The sequence below is a fragment of the Corvus hawaiiensis genome, chromosome 13, assembly GCF_020740725.1.
Source record: "Corvus hawaiiensis isolate bCorHaw1 chromosome 13, bCorHaw1.pri.cur, whole genome shotgun sequence".
NCBI classification, from domain to species: Eukaryota; Metazoa; Chordata; class Aves; order Passeriformes; family Corvidae; genus Corvus; species Corvus hawaiiensis.
In genome coordinates this window covers 18,383,038-18,395,898 of record NC_063225.1, presented here as the reverse complement: position 1 = coordinate 18,395,898, position 12,861 = coordinate 18,383,038, and positions in this window count along the sequence as shown.

Genomic DNA, 12,861 nt, shown 5'->3' with positions numbered 1-12,861 from the left:
TGAGCTTTGCCGCTCTTCAGCGCGTACACTGCACGCATCCACAGTGTGCTCTGCAAGGATTTTCCTCTGCTCTCGCTCAGCGAAATGAATCAGAAGAGAAACACTGGATGGATTAGCCTTTCGCTGGCCAAGGCTCACAGTACAGCACCACACTCTGGGTGACGAGGAGAACAAAGGAAGAACATCTTTTCGCCCTGCCACGGTCTTCTCTGCGAGACGACTTCCCGCGTCTCTCTCCCTGCAAGGCTCGAATGTGCGCGATGGTACTTGGAACTGAGAAGGCAGGAGCAGAGAGCACCGCGACCTGACGGCGCTGTGCAGGCTGCAAAGGAAAGAGGACTGCCACGGGAATGTGCTGCAAATACAGGTTCCCACGCGTCGGGGACAAGCTCTGGGTAAGGCGCTTGAACTAAAACTGTGCCAGACGGAGCCGAGAATCTTTCCGTAAAGATGCTGGCTACAAAGCAAACAGAATGTGGTGCTACTTCAGCGCTAGAGAGAAATTGCATCGCCCAGGCGTGTTTCGGCAGAAGCAGCAGCCTGCAGCATTTCGCTGCCGGCACCGTGCTCTCTGGGCGACAAGTAGACGACGCTTCGTCTCCAGCAAAACGAAAGCGCCACCTGCTACGAAGAGTATAAGAATGAAGGCAGAGCACCGAGCTGGTGTGTGCATCGCACAGGCTGCAAGAGGAAGCGTGGCTGCCACTCGCTTGTTTTCGGATTCAAATTAGCAGTTGAAAACAGAAAATTCCACTTGCAGCTACTTGTGCTGCTACCTAGTTCTCTTCCAGCTTTCCCTGGAAAGAATTGTGCTGAGCATTATGCTTGGAGATGCAGAGATGACAGTGGTAGAGGCAGCGGAGAATGGAAATAGAGAGTGCAGCGGACAGTTTCTGGGGCTTTACGTGAGGCAACGGGGAAAGTGCAGTCCAGCAGTGGCTTTTCCTTCTGGAGCCTTTTTCTTTGGGAGCAGCTGCTGCAAGTGGGCAACGGAGCTGCGAGAGTGCATGATGTGACGGCACGTCTATGTGAGAAGGAAGCTGCCGAGCCGCAGTGTGTTGTGCTCAGTTTCAAGGCTGCTTGGAGCAGGGGGGGTACTTGAAGAACGCCTTCTTTCTGGACGTGTCCTTCTGGGTGTGCTCGAGCTGCATGGACTCTGCAGCACTGAAGGTGTAAGAAACTGCTTGTGGCCAGGTAGTGTCCAGGAGTGCAACGGCTGCTCCTTCCTTTCTGAAGCAGTCAGAGCATTCTTAGCTGAATGTGCTTGTGAAGAAGCTCTTGGCTGGACATTTGAAATTCGGTGCACTGAGTACATGAACCCGGTGCCCAGCTGCTTCGTTCTTCGCCTTCTGCGGTCGGGACAGAACTGAAGCCCAGCGTTGCCTTTGAGCTTTGCCGCTCTTCAGCGCGTACACTGCACGCATCCACAGTGTGCTCTGCAAGGATTTTCCTCTGCTCAACGTACAATCATTTGCTTGCTGTTTCACAGAGTCCAAACTGTCCATGTAGCTCTCGCTCAGTGAAATGCGTCAGGAGAGAAACACTTGCTGGAGTAGCTTTTCGCTGGCCAGGACTTTCAACACAGCACCACAATTCAGGTAAGAAGCAGGAGAAAGGAAGAACATCTTTTCGTCCTGGCACGTTCTTCTCTGTGAGACGACTATCCGCGTCTTCTCTCCCTGCAAGGCTCTAATGTGTGCGGTGGCACTTGGAACTGAGAAGGCAGGTGCAGAGAGCACCGCGATCTGACGGCGCTGTGCAGGCTGTAAAGGAAAGAGCACTGCCACTGGAATGTGGTGCAAATACAGGTTCCCACGCGTCGGGGGCAAGCTCTGGGTAAGGCGCTTGAACTAAAACTGTTCTCTGTGCCAGACGGAGCCGAGAATCTTTCCGTAAAGATGCTGGCTACAAAGCAAACAGAATGTGGTGCTACTTCAGCGCTAGAGAGAAATTGCATAGGCCAGGCGTGTTTCGGCAGAAGCAGCAGCCTGCAGCATTTCGCTGCCGGCACCGTGCTCTCTGGGCGACAAGTAGACGACGCTTCGTCTCCAGCAAAACGAAAGCGCCACCTGCTACGAACAGCATAAGAATGAAGGCAGAGCACCGAGCTGGTGTGTGCATCGCACAGGCTGCAAGAGGAAGCGTGGCTGCCACTCGCTTGTTTTCGGATTCAAATTAGCAGTTGAAAACAGAAAATTCCACTTGCAGCTACTTGTGCTGCTACCTACTTCTCTTCCAGCTTTCCCTGGAAAGAATTGTGCCAGGGTTTATGCTTGGAGATGCAGAGATGACAGTGGTAGAGGCAGCAGAGAATGGAAATAGAGAGTGCAGCGGACAGTTTCTGGGGCTTTACGTGAGGCAACGGGGAAAGTGCAGTCCAGCAGTGGCTTTTCCTTCTGGAGCCTTTTTCTTTGGGAGCAGCTGCTGCAAGTGGGCAACGGAGCTGCGAGAGTGCATGATGTGACGGCACGTCTATGTGAGAAGGAAGCTGCCGAGCCGCAGTGTGTTGTGCTCAGTTTCAAGGCTGCTTGGAGCAGGGGGGGTACTTGAAGAACGCCTTCTTTCTGGACGTGTCCTTCTGGGTGTGCTCGAGCTGCATGGACTCTGCAGCACTGAAGGTGTAAGAAACTGCTTCTGGCCAGGTAGTGTCCAGGAGTGCAACGGCTGCTCCTTCCTTTCTGAAGCAGTCAGAGCATTCTTAGCTGAATGTGCTTGTGAAGAAGCTCTTGGCTGGACATTTGAAATTCGGTGCACTGAGTACATGAACCCGGTGCCCAGCTGCTTCGTTCTTCGCCTTCTGCGGTCGGGACAGAACTGAAGCCCAGCGATGACTTTAACCGTGCAGCTCTTCAGCGTGTGTACTGCACGCATCCACAGTGTGCTCTGCAAGGATTTTCCTCTGCTCTCGCTCAGCGAAATGAATCAGAAGAGAAACACTGGATGGATTAGCCTTTCGCTGGCCAAGGCTCACAGTACAGCACCACACTCTGGGTGACGAGGAGAACAAAGGAAGAACATCTTTTCGCCCTGCCACGGTCTTCTCTGCGAGACGACTTCCCGCGTCTCTCTCCCTGCAAGGCTCGAATGTGCGCGATGGTACTTGGAACTGAGAAGGCACGTGCAGAGAGCACCGCGACCTGACGGCGCTGTGCAGGCTGCGAAGGAAAGAGGACTGCCACTGGAATGTGCTGCAAATACAGGTTCCCACGCGTCGGGGACAAGCTCTGGGTAAGGCGCTTGAACTAAAACTGTTCTCTGTGCCAGACGGAGCCGAGAATCTTTCCGTAAAGATGCTGGCTACAAAGCAAACAGAATGTGGTGCTACTTCAGCGCTAGAGAGAAATTGCATCGCCCAGGCGTGTTTCGGCAGAAGCAGCAGCCTGCAGCATTTCGCTGCCGGCACCGTGCTCTCTGGGCGACAAGTAGACGACGCTTCGTCTCCAGCAAAACGAAAGCGCCACCTGCTACGAAGAGTATAAGAATGAAGGCAGAGCACCGAGCTGGTGTGTGCATCGCACAGGCTGCAAGAGGAAGCGTGGCTGCCACTCGCTTGTTTTCGGATTCAAATTAGCAGTTGAAAACAGAAAATTCCACTTGCAGCTACTTGTGCTGCTACCTAGTTCTCTTCCAGCTTTCCCTGGAAAGAATTGTGCTGAGCATTATGCTTGGAGATGCAGAGATGACAGTGGTAGAGGCAGCGGAGAATGGAAATAGAGAGTGCAGCGGACAGTTTCTGGGGCTTTACGTGAGGCAACGGGGAAAGTGCAGTCCAGCAGTGGCTTTTCCTTCTGGAGCCTTTTTCTTTGGGAGCAGCTGCTGCAAGTGGGCAACGGAGCTGCGAGAGTGCATGATGTGACGGCACGTCTATGTGAGAAGGAAGCTGCCGAGCCGCAGTGTGTTGTGCTCAGTTTCAAGGCTGCTTGGAGCAGGGGGGGTACTTGAAGAACGCCTTCTTTCTGGACGTGTCCTTCTGGGTGTGCTCGAGCTGCATGGACTCTGCAGCACTGAAGGTGTAAGAAACTGCTTGTGGCCAGGTAGTGTCCAGGAGTGCAACGGCTGCTCCTTCCTTTCTGAAGCAGTCAGAGCATTCTTAGCTGAATGTGCTTGTGAAGAAGCTCTTGGCTGGACATTTGAAATTCGGTGCACTGAGTACATGAACCCGGTGCCCAGCTGCTTCGTTCTTCGCCTTCTGCGGTCGGGACAGAACTGAAGCCCAGCGTTGCCTTTGAGCTTTGCCGCTCTTCAGCGCGTACACTGCACGCATCCACAGTGTGCTCTGCAAGGATTTTCCTCTGCTCTCGCTCAGCGAAATGAATCAGAAGAGAAACACTGGATGGATTAGCCTTTCGCTGGCCAAGGCTCACAGTACAGCACCACACTCTGGGTGACGAGGAGAACAAAGGAAGAACATCTTTTCGCCCTGCCACGGTCTTCTCTGCGAGACGACTTCCCGCGTCTCTCTCCCTGCAAGGCTCGAATGTGCGCGATGGTACTTGGAACTGAGAAGGCAGGAGCAGAGAGCACCGCGACCTGACGGCGCTGTGCAGGCTGCAAAGGAAAGAGGACTGCCACGGGAATGTGCTGCAAATACAGGTTCCCACGCGTCGGGGACAAGCTCTGGGTAAGGCGCTTGAACTAAAACTGTGCCAGACGGAGCCGAGAATCTTTCCGTAAAGATGCTGGCTACAAAGCAAACAGAATGTGGTGCTACTTCAGCGCTAGAGAGAAATTGCATCGCCCAGGCGTGTTTCGGCAGAAGCAGCAGCCTGCAGCATTTCGCTGCCGGCACCGTGCTCTCTGGGCGACAAGTAGACGACGCTTCGTCTCCAGCAAAACGAAAGCGCCACCTGCTACGAAGAGTATAAGAATGAAGGCAGAGCACCGAGCTGGTGTGTGCATCGCACAGGCTGCAAGAGGAAGCGTGGCTGCCACTCGCTTGTTTTCGGATTCAAATTAGCAGTTGAAAACAGAAAATTCCACTTGCAGCTACTTGTGCTGCTACCTAGTTCTCTTCCAGCTTTCCCTGGAAAGAATTGTGCTGAGCATTATGCTTGGAGATGCAGAGATGACAGTGGTAGAGGCAGCGGAGAATGGAAATAGAGAGTGCAGCGGACAGTTTCTGGGGCTTTACGTGAGGCAACGGGGAAAGTGCAGTCCAGCAGTGGCTTTTCCTTCTGGAGCCTTTTTCTTTGGGAGCAGCTGCTGCAAGTGGGCAACGGAGCTGCGAGAGTGCATGATGTGACGGCACGTCTATGTGAGAAGGAAGCTGCCGAGCCGCAGTGTGTTGTGCTCAGTTTCAAGGCTGCTTGGAGCAGGGGGGGTACTTGAAGAACGCCTTCTTTCTGGACGTGTCCTTCTGGGTGTGCTCGAGCTGCATGGACTCTGCAGCACTGAAGGTGTAAGAAACTGCTTCTGGCCAGGTAGTGTCCAGGAGTGCAACGGCTGCTCCTTCCTTTCTGAAGCAGTCAGAGCATTCTTAGCTGAATGTGCTTGTGAAGAAGCTCTTGGCTGGACATTTGAAATTCGGTGCACTGAGTACATGAACCCGGTGCCCAGCTGCTTCGTTCTTCGCCTTCTGCGGTCGGGACAGAACTGAAGCCCAGCGTTGCCTTTGAGCTTTGCCGCTCTTCAGCGCGTACACTGCACGCATCCACAGTGTGCTCTGCAAGGATTTTCCTCTGCTCAACGTACAATCATTTGCTTGCTGTTTCACAGAGTCCAAACTGTCCATGTAGCTCTCGCTCAGTGAAATGCGTCAGGAGAGAAACACTTGCTGGAGTAGCTTTTCGCTGGCCAGGACTTTCAACACAGCACCACAATTCAGGTAAGAAGCAGGAGAAAGGAAGAACATCTTTTCGTCCTGGCACGTTCTTCTCTGTGAGACGACTATCCGCGTCTTCTCTCCCTGCAAGGCTCTAATGTGTGCGGTGGCACTTGGAACTGAGAAGGCAGGTGCAGAGAGCACCGCGATCTGACGGCGCTGTGCAGGCTGTAAAGGAAAGAGCACTGCCACTGGAATGTGCTGCAAATACAGGTTCCCACGCGTCGGGGGCAAGCTCTGGGTAAGGCGGTTGAACTAAAACTGTTCTCTGTGCCAGACGGAGCCGAGAATCTTTCCGTAAAGATGCTGGCTACAAAGCAAACAGAATGTGGTGCTACTTCAGCGCTAGAGAGAAATTGCATAGGCCAGGCGTGTTTCGGCAGAAGCAGCAGCCTGCAGCATTTCGCTGCCGGCACCGTGCTCTCTGGGCGACAAGTAGACGACGCTTCGTCTCCAGCAAAACGAAAGCGCCACCTGCTACGAACAGCATAAGAATGAAGGCAGAGCACCGAGCTGGTGTGTGCATCGCACAGGCTGCAAGAGGAAGCGTGGCTGCCACTCGCTTGTTTTCGGATTCAAATTAGCAGTTGAAAACAGAAAATTCCACTTGCAGCTACTTGTGCTGCTACCTAGTTCTCTTCCAGCTTTCCCTGGAAAGAATTGTGCCAGGGTTTATGCTTGGAGATGCAGAGATGACAGTGGTAGAGGCAGCAGAGAATGGAAATAGAGAGTGCAGCGGACAGTTTCTGGGGCTTTACGTGAGGCAACGGGGAAAGTGCAGTCCAGCAGTGGCTTTTCCTTCTGGAGCCTTTTTCTTTGGGAGCAGCTGCTGCAAGTGGGCAACGGAGCTGCGAGAGTGCATGATGTGACGGCACGTCTATGTGAGAAGGAAGCTGCCGAGCCGCAGTGTGTTGTGCTCAGTTTCAAGGCTGCTTGGAGCAGGGGGGGTACTTGAAGAACGCCTTCTTTCTGGACGTGTCCTTCTGGGTGTGCTCGAGCTGCATGGACTCTGCAGAATTGAAGGTGTAAGAAACTGCTTCTGGCCAGGTAGTGTCCAGGAGTGCAACGGCTGCTCCTTCCTTTCTGAAGCAGTCAGAGCATTCTTAGCTGAATGTGCTTGTGAAGAAGCTCTTGGCTGGACATTTGAAATTCGGTGCACTGAGTACATGAACCCGGTGCCCAGCTGCTTCGTTCTTCGCCTTCTGCGGTCGGGACAGAACTGAAGCCCAGCGATGACTTTAACCGTGCAGCTCTTCAGCGTGTGTACTGCACGCATCCACAGTGTGCTCTGCAAGGATTTTCCTCTGCTCTCGCTCAGCGAAATGAATCAGAAGAGAAACACTGGATGGATTAGCCTTTCGCTGGCCAAGGCTCACAGTACAGCACCACACTCTGGGTGACGAGGAGAACAAAGGAAGAACATCTTTTCGCCCTGCCACGGTCTTCTCTGCGAGACGACTTCCCGCGTCTCTCTCCCTGCAAGGCTCGAATGTGCGCGATGGTACTTGGAACTGAGAAGGCAGGTGCAGAGAGCACCGCGACCTGACGGCGCTGTGCAGGCTGCGAAGGAAAGAGGACTGCCACTGGAATGTGGTGCAAATACAGGTTCCCACGCGTCGGGGACAAGCTCTGGGTAAGGCGCTTGAACTAAAACTGTTCTCTGTGCCAGACGGAGCCGAGAATCTTTCCGTAAAGATGCTGGCTACAAAGCAAACAGAATGTGGTGCTACTTCAGCGCTAGAGAGAAATTGCATCGCCCAGGCGTGTTTCGGCAGAAGCAGCAGCCTGCAGCATTTCGCTGCCGGCACCGTGCTCTCTGGGCGACAAGTAGACGACGCTTCGTCTCCAGCAAAACGAAAGCGCCACCTGCTACGAAGAGTATAAGAATGAAGGCAGAGCACCGAGCTGGTGTGTGCATCGCACAGGCTGCAAGAGGAAGCGTGGCTGCCACTCGCTTGTTTTCGGATTCAAATTAGCAGTTGAAAACAGAAAATTCCACTTGCAGCTACTTGTGCTGCTACCTAGTTCTCTTCCAGCTTTCCCTGGAAAGAATTGTGCTGAGCATTATGCTTGGAGATGCAGAGATGACAGTGGTAGAGGCAGCGGAGAATGGAAATAGAGAGTGCAGCGGACAGTTTCTGGGGCTTTACGTGAGGCAACGGGGAAAGTGCAGTCCAGCAGTGGCTTTTCCTTCTGGAGCCTTTTTCTTTGGGAGCAGCTGCTGCAAGTGGGCAACGGAGCTGCGAGAGTGCATGATGTGACGGCACGTCTATGTGAGAAGGAAGCTGCCGAGCCGCAGTGTGTTGTGCTCAGTTTCAAGGCTGCTTGGAGCAGGGGGGGTACTTGAAGAACGCCTTCTTTCTGGACGTGTCCTTCTGGGTGTGCTCGAGCTGCATGGACTCTGCAGCACTGAAGGTGTAAGAAACTGCTTCTGGCCAGGTAGTGTCCAGGAGTGCAACGGCTGCTCCTTCCTTTCTGAAGCAGTCAGAGCATTCTTAGCTGAATGTGCTTGTGAAGAAGCTCTTGGCTGGACATTTGAAATTCGGTGCACTGAGTACATGAACCCGGTGCCCAGCTGCTTCGTTCTTCGCCTTCTGCGGTCGGGACAGAACTGAAGCCCAGCGTTGCCTTTGAGCTTTGCCGCTCTTCAGCGCGTACACTGCACGCATCCACAGTGTGCTCTGCAAGGATTTTCCTCTGCTCTCGCTCAGCGAAATGAATCAGAAGAGAAACACTGGATGGATTAGCCTTTCGCTGGCCAAGGCTCACAGTACAGCACCACACTCTGGGTGACGAGGAGAACAAAGGAAGAACATCTTTTCGCCCTGCCACGGTCTTCTCTGCGAGACGACTTCCCGCGTCTCTCTCCCTGCAAGGCTCGAATGTGCGCGATGGTACTTGGAACTGAGAAGGCAGGAGCAGAGAGCACCGCGACCTGACGGCGCTGTGCAGGCTGCAAAGGAAAGAGGACTGCCACGGGAATGTGCTGCAAATACAGGTTCCCACGCGTCGGGGACAAGCTCTGGGTAAGGCGCTTGAACTAAAACTGTGCCAGACGGAGCCGAGAATCTTTCCGTAAAGATGCTGGCTACAAAGCAAACAGAATGTGGTGCTACTTCAGCGCTAGAGAGAAATTGCATCGCCCAGGCGTGTTTCGGCAGAAGCAGCAGCCTGCAGCATTTCGCTGCCGGCACCGTGCTCTCTGGGCGACAAGTAGACGACGCTTCGTCTCCAGCAAAACGAAAGCGCCACCTGCTACGAAGAGTATAAGAATGAAGGCAGAGCACCGAGCTGGTGTGTGCATCGCACAGGCTGCAAGAGGAAGCGTGGCTGCCACTCGCTTGTTTTCGGATTCAAATTAGCAGTTGAAAACAGAAAATTCCACTTGCAGCTACTTGTGCTGCTACCTAGTTCTCTTCCAGCTTTCCCTGGAAAGAATTGTGCTGAGCATTATGCTTGGAGATGCAGAGATGACAGTGGTAGAGGCAGCGGAGAATGGAAATAGAGAGTGCAGCGGACAGTTTCTGGGGCTTTACGTGAGGCAACGGGGAAAGTGCAGTCCAGCAGTGGCTTTTCCTTCTGGAGCCTTTTTCTTTGGGAGCAGCTGCTGCAAGTGGGCAACGGAGCTGCGAGAGTGCATGATGTGACGGCACGTCTATGTGAGAAGGAAGCTGCCGAGCCGCAGTGTGTTGTGCTCAGTTTCAAGGCTGCTTGGAGCAGGGGGGGTACTTGAAGAACGCCTTCTTTCTGGACGTGTCCTTCTGGGTGTGCTCGAGCTGCATGGACTCTGCAGCACTGAAGGTGTAAGAAACTGCTTGTGGCCAGGTAGTGTCCAGGAGTGCAACGGCTGCTCCTTCCTTTCTGAAGCAGTCAGAGCATTCTTAGCTGAATGTGCTTGTGAAGAAGCTCTTGGCTGGACATTTGAAATTCGGTGCACTGAGTACATGAACCCGGTGCCCAGCTGCTTCGTTCTTCGCCTTCTGCGGTCGGGACAGAACTGAAGCCCAGCGTTGCCTTTGAGCTTTGCCGCTCTTCAGCGCGTACACTGCACGCATCCACAGTGTGCTCTGCAAGGATTTTCCTCTGCTCAACGTACAATCATTTGCTTGCTGTTTCACAGAGTCCAAACTGTCCATGTAGCTCTCGCTCAGTGAAATGCGTCAGGAGAGAAACACTTGCTGGAGTAGCTTTTCGCTGGCCAGGACTTTCAACACAGCACCACAATTCAGGTAAGAAGCAGGAGAAAGGAAGAACATCTTTTCGTCCTGGCACGTTCTTCTCTGTGAGACGACTATCCGCGTCTTCTCTCCCTGCAAGGCTCTAATGTGTGCGGTGGCACTTGGAACTGAGAAGGCAGGTGCAGAGAGCACCGCGATCTGACGGCGCTGTGCAGGCTGTAAAGGAAAGAGCACTGCCACTGGAATGTGCTGCAAATACAGGTTCCCACGCGTCGGGGGCAAGCTCTGGGTAAGGCGGTTGAACTAAAACTGTTCTCTGTGCCAGACGGAGCCGAGAATCTTTCCGTAAAGATGCTGGCTACAAAGCAAACAGAATGTGGTGCTACTTCAGCGCTAGAGAGAAATTGCATAGGCCAGGCGTGTTTCGGCAGAAGCAGCAGCCTGCAGCATTTCGCTGCCGGCACCGTGCTCTCTGGGCGACAAGTAGACGACGCTTCGTCTCCAGCAAAACGAAAGCGCCACCTGCTACGAACAGCATAAGAATGAAGGCAGAGCACCGAGCTGGTGTGTGCATCGCACAGGCTGCAAGAGGAAGCGTGGCTGCCACTCGCTTGTTTTCGGATTCAAATTAGCAGTTGAAAACAGAAAATTCCACTTGCAGCTACTTGTGCTGCTACCTAGTTCTCTTCCAGCTTTCCCTGGAAAGAATTGTGCCAGGGTTTATGCTTGGAGATGCAGAGATGACAGTGGTAGAGGCAGCAGAGAATGGAAATAGAGAGTGCAGCGGACAGTTTCTGGGGCTTTACGTGAGGCAACGGGGAAAGTGCAGTCCAGCAGTGGCTTTTCCTTCTGGAGCCTTTTTCTTTGGGAGCAGCTGCTGCAAGTGGGCAACGGAGCTGCGAGAGTGCATGATGTGACGGCACGTCTATGTGAGAAGGAAGCTGCCGAGCCGCAGTGTGTTGTGCTCAGTTTCAAGGCTGCTTGGAGCAGGGGGGGTACTTGAAGAACGCCTTCTTTCTGGACGTGTCCTTCTGGGTGTGCTCGAGCTGCATGGACTCTGCAGCACTGAAGGTGTAAGAAACTGCTTCTGGCCAGGTAGTGTCCAGGAGTGCAACGGCTGCTCCTTCCTTTCTGAAGCAGTCAGAGCATTCTTAGCTGAATGTGCTTGTGAAGAAGCTCTTGGCTGGACATTTGAAATTCGGTGCACTGAGTACATGAACCCGGTGCCCAGCTGCTTCGTTCTTCGCCTTCTGCGGTCGGGACAGAACTGAAGCCCAGCGTTGCCTTTGAGCTTTGCCGCTCTTCAGCGCGTACACTGCACGCATCCACAGTGTGCTCTGCAAGGATTTTCCTCTGCTCTCGCTCAGCGAAATGAATCAGAAGAGAAACACTGGATGGATTAGCCTTTCGCTGGCCAAGGCTCACAGTACAGCACCACACTCTGGGTGACGAGGAGAACAAAGGAAGAACATCTTTTCGCCCTGCCACGGTCTTCTCTGCGAGACGACTTCCCGCGTCTCTCTCCCTGCAAGGCTCGAATGTGCGCGATGGTACTTGGAACTGAGAAGGCAGGAGCAGAGAGCACCGCGACCTGACGGCGCTGTGCAGGCTGCAAAGGAAAGAGGACTGCCACGGGAATGTGCTGCAAATACAGGTTCCCACGCGTCGGGGACAAGCTCTGGGTAAGGCGCTTGAACTAAAACTGTTCTCTGTGCCAGACGGAGCCGAGAATCTTTCCGTAAAGATGCTGGCTACAAAGCAAACAGAATGTGGTGCTACTTCAGCGCTAGAGAGAAATTGCATCGCCCAGGCGTGTTTCGGCAGAAGCAGCAGCCTGCAGCATTTCGCTGCCGGCACCGTGCTCTCTGGGCGACAAGTAGACGACGCTTCGTCTCCAGCAAAACGAAAGCGCCACCTGCTACGAAGAGTATAAGAATGAAGGCAGAGCACCGAGCTGGTGTGTGCATCGCACAGGCTGCAAGAGGAAGCGTGGCTGCCACTCGCTTGTTTTCGGATTCAAATTAGCAGTTGAAAACAGAAAATTCCACTTGCAGCTACTTGTGCTGCTACCTAGTTCTCTTCCAGCTTTCCCTGGAAAGAATTGTGCTGAGCATTATGCTTGGAGATGCAGAGATGACAGTGGTAGAGGCAGCGGAGAATGGAAATAGAGAGTGCAGCGGACAGTTTCTGGGGCTTTACGTGAGGCAACGGGGAAAGTGCAGTCCAGCAGTGGCTTTTCCTTCTGGAGCCTTTTTCTTTGGGAGCAGCTGCTGCAAGTGGGCAACGGAGCTGCGAGAGTGCATGATGTGACGGCACGTCTATGTGAGAAGGAAGCTGCCGAGCCGCAGTGTGTTGTGCTCAGTTTCAAGGCTGCTTGGAGCAGGGGGGGTACTTGAAGAACGCCTTCTTTCTGGACGTGTCCTTCTGGGTGTGCTCGAGCTGCATGGACTCTGCAGCACTGAAGGTGTAAGAAACTGCTTGTGGCCAGGTAGTGTCCAGGAGTGCAACGGCTGCTCCTTCCTTTCTGAAGCAGTCAGAGCATTCTTAGCTGAATGTGCTTGTGAAGAAGCTCTTGGCTGGACATTTGAAATTCGGTGCACTGAGTACATGAACCCGGTGCCCAGCTGCTTCGTTCTTCGCCTTCTGCGGTCGGGACAGAACTGAAGCCCAGCGTTGCCTTTGAGCTTTGCCGCTCTTCAGCGCGTACACTGCACGCATCCACAGTGTGCTCTGCAAGGATTTTCCTCTGCTCAACGTACAATCATTTGCTTGCTGTTTCACAGAGTCCAAACTGTCCATGTAGCTCTCGCTCAGTGAAATGCGTCAGGAGAGAAACACTTGCTGGAGTAGCTTTTCGCTGGC